The sequence below is a fragment of the Mastomys coucha genome, unplaced genomic scaffold (genome assembly GCF_008632895.1).
Source record: "Mastomys coucha isolate ucsf_1 unplaced genomic scaffold, UCSF_Mcou_1 pScaffold1, whole genome shotgun sequence".
Lineage (NCBI taxonomy): Eukaryota > Metazoa > Chordata > Mammalia > Rodentia > Muridae > Mastomys > Mastomys coucha.
This window is the reverse complement of record NW_022196891.1, coordinates 87,140,673-87,144,958: the sequence shown is the minus strand read 5'-3', so window position 1 is coordinate 87,144,958 and position 4,286 is coordinate 87,140,673.

The window sequence follows — 4,286 nt, the reverse complement described above, 5'->3', positions numbered from 1 at the left end:
CCTCTCCTATGACACTGGATAAGGCAGTGACAGGCCAGGAGGCCAGCAGTGAATGGGAACCTCTACTGGGGGTGGGGGGAGTCAGCCTTGGTTGTCAGCTTCACGGAGCTGAGAGCTGCCTTGGGGAGCAACGTCACCACTGAATGTGTTCCCCAAAGAGTATTGACGTGTGGTCCAATGCAAGGGGGATGCCAGCCAGAAAGAGCAATGCCGCACAATAGGCAAGGGCTCCGGTGGGATAGAAATAGGGGAAGAGAGCTGTCCAGAGCATCCTCATTCTTCTAGAACAACAGCCTTTATAGAGAGCTGGGGGGATGGATAGTTGGTAAAGTGTGTATCACACAGTATGAAGACCTGAGTTTGGACACCCCAGAACCCACATTAAAGTCTGCTATGGGGTACTGGAACCTGAACTCTGGTCCTTTTGAAAAGCAGTAAGTGCTCTTTAATTGCAGTCTTTGACCATAAAAATAATTGCCCCTGCACCCAAAGACAGAGAAAAACTTTTAAGGAAAAAGAAACAAAATATATATCCCAGGTCTTTTTTGGATGCGGAGATTTAATTCTTAGACATTCTGGCCTTGTTGTCTTGTTCCCTTCCTTTTGTTCATAGTATGCCTGAAACATTTATGTAATACTCAAAATAAACATTAACTAATTTAAAAAAAAGAAAAAGAAGTCTGCTATGCTGGCGCATACAGTCCTAGCACTGACGTTAATCCCTGGGGCTTGTTGGCCAGTTAATCCAGCCTCATTGGCAGGTTCCACTTCAGTGAGAGATCCTGTCTCAAAAGACTGAGTGGACAGTACCTGAGGAATAATATGCAAAGCCGATCTCTGGCACACACACACACACACACACACACACACACACACACACGCACGCACACACGCATCCATACCCAGCTATGAATACACATACACATGTACACACACTTTTAAAAAAAAAAAGTGTTCTTGCTGCAGGCTGCGGTCCTCAACCTTCATGGAATCACTCTGAAACTTTTCAGGGAATTCCAGTCTTCCAGTCTGAAACTGGGGCTGCCTGACCTCAAACTCACAGAGGTCTATTGCCCACCTCAGCCTCTGAGTGCTAGGATTCAGGTGGGCACCACTATGTTCAGCTGGGGCTCCCTTCTCGGTTCCTCTTGCCCAGGGCCTTCTAGCTTCTTGGATTAAGCAGCTACCACATTCTCTCCCTCCCGAGCCTGCAGATGTCCCTTGTTGGAGCTCCCAGGCTCGAATTACAAAAGCCAACCATAAATCCCTTCGTGACTGTGCAGTGAGACTGGTTCTGCTCCTCTGGAGAACTCTATACAATACATCAGAGTAGAGGACTCTCGAACTACCTATATGGATATTTTCAGAACCAGCCAATTAAACAAAACTATGGTAGCCTCCAGGAAGCCAGATCTTTCTAATAGGAAAAAAAAAAATCTGTCTGGGAGGTGATAGCATTTTGAGACGAGCGGTAGTGTCATTACCTGGGACAAACCATCTCTGTAAGTCTCTAAATATAGAACTGAACTAGTACAGCCTGAAACAAGGCAGGAAGGCCAACTGCTGCCCGGTAACAAATCTTTGTGTGAGAAAAAAATGTTAACAAATTTACCTTCTTAAGTAGCTCTAAGGGAGATTTGTAAGTAGAAGTCATTTAGCCTTGGCTTTAATGAATGGATGAGCATTATTTGGGGTTGGCGATTCCGATTAAGAGAACAAATACTTGTATCTGCAAGGGAGCCTCCCCACCCACTCACCACCAGAGGAAAGCTGGCTTGAGCGCAGGTGTTTTTGCTATATTTAGAATTTTCCAGCCAGGGGTGTCTGACTTGTTTCAATTTTTATTGTTTTGGTCAGACAGTCTAAAGAAGGAACCAAAGAGCAAATCACAAAGATATAACGTTAAGTGATCCCTAGAGGACCTAGCTGTTGTAAGTACCTGTTAAACAGTGTTATTCTTTCCCATGCTTGGGAAGAGGCAGTTGGACCTTGCAAATGTTGGGACCTGAGAGGGAATTCTGCAGCTTTATCTTTGTAACCTGCCACCTTGGTGCACCGCCATTGCTCATCAGTAGAGGCAGAGAGCCTCCGCATCTTATGAGAGAGGCCATCTGATAATTCTACTGTTTCAGTTTGCGTCTCTGTTGTTATGGGAAAACACCAGCCCAAAGCAACCAAGGGAGGAAAGAAAGGGTCTTAGCATACGGTGACGTGCACATGGGCAGTGCACATGGGCGGGGGTGCCCACAATGTTCAGAAGAAGGCAGCAGATCCCCCAACAGCTAGAGACAGGCACAGAGAGTGTCCTGGCTGGATTTCTGTGTCAACTTGACACAAGCTTTGAGTTATCACAGAGAAAGGAGCCTCCCTTGAGGGAATGCCCCCCATGAGATCCAGCTGTAAGGCATTTTCTCAATTAGCGATCAAGTGGGGAGGGCCCCTTGTGGGTGGTGCCATCCCTGGGCTGGTAGTCCTGGGTTCTATAAGAAAGCAAGCTGAGTAAACCAGGGGAAGCAAGCCAGTAAGCAGCATTCCTCCATGTCCTCTGCATTAGCTCCTGCCTACAGATTCCTGCCCTGTGTGAGCTCCTGTCCTGACTTCCTTTGGTGATAAAGAGCAATGTGGAAGTGTAAGCTGAATAAACCCTTTCCTCCCCAACTTGCTTCTTGATCATGATGTTTTGTGCCAGAATAGAAACTCTGACTAAGACAGGTTGCTAGCTACCCTATGTGGGTGTGTTAAGGGAACTCAGGTCCTCTGGAAAAGCAGTGAGCACTCTAAATGGTCCAATGCTTCTCCAGCTCCTTGAAGTTCTAATTGTGTGGAGAGTTCCCTGGGAAGAGACTCCAGAGGCACTTAGTGTACATCTAAGTGGTATACACCTTACTGCAGAGCCACCCTTTAAAAATTAAGACAAAATAAGAAGAAACCCAAGCGGAACTTCAATTACTATAACTCACAGACACAAGTCCATATGAGTCGAAGGATCACAAAACACCCAGATGTTCAACCATGCAAGGTTCATAATTTATGTCTGACAAAGTCCATCGCTTGGTGAGAGAGCCAGGCTGAGACAGGTCACAAAGTCTCACATGCCAGGCTCATGCCAATGGTACTGGCGTTCTGCCCAGAGCATATCAAGTGTGTAGAAGCTCTGGGACCCCACAGCTTTGCAAAGGGAAGGTTAGCTCTCCATGGCTGGTGGCGTCTCACTGACCATCAGTTCTCATTAAAGAACCGAGCCCCTCACGTACCTGACAGCTCCCAGGCCTCCACTATCACCCTCACAACTGCAGTGATCCTAGCTTTTTATTATTTACCTATTTCTTTATCTGTCTATCTGCATGGGCATATGGCATCTCTTTCCCACCACTAATGCGTAAGGTGCATCTCTGTCTTCATCACTCTGTCTTTCTTTCCCTCCATTGCATGAGTCCAGGAGACGGAACTCAGGCTTTCAGGCTTTGAGATGAGCAGACCCACTGAACGATGTCGCCAACATCATTTCCAATTTTGTCTTCAGGGCAGTATGAAACCATTGAAAGAATTAAGCCTGGAATGAACCAGATTGATGTTTTGAAAATTGTTCTGTCCATGGCCTGGCTAATCTCTTCAAACACCATTAAGTAATGCCTCTGCAGACTGTGAATCTTCTGCGAGACCGGGAGACCAGCAATAATATTGGGATTGTCCCCTGAATGATTCCAGTGGCTTCAGGAAAGGCCCTGGGTGGAGGAAGGGGCTTAAGTGCCCCCCCGTACACCCCCATTCATTTCTGCCCTGCAGGTAGATGTAGTTTTTAGAATGGCAGCCATCACCTTCCTAAGAACACTCCCTGGGCAGTGTTAAGTGTCTACTGAGAGAATACAGAATCAGCTGGAAGATGAGTCTCTGGGCATGCCTGGGAGGGATTATCTTGAAAGACTTGACTGATACAGAAAACCTGTCCACTATGGGTGGCGCTGTTCCCTGGCTGGGCTTCTGGATGCATAAACGGAGCTGGGGAAGAACAGCATTCATTCATTACTCTCTGAGCGCTAATTGTGCATGTATGTGACCAACGTCTTCAAGCTCCTGCTGTCTTGACCTCCCCATGACGATGGCCGGTAGCCTTGAATGTGGGCTGAAGTAAACCCTTTGTCCCTTAATTTGCTTTACTGGGAATGGGGTCCCCAAGTCTGCCTGAATGAGTTCTTGGAGGAGGGAATGGCAATCAGAAAATAAAGGCAGGCTCCTCGGTTGAGGAAATACTGGTGGAGTGAAGGGGCAGGTGGTGGGGGCAGGTG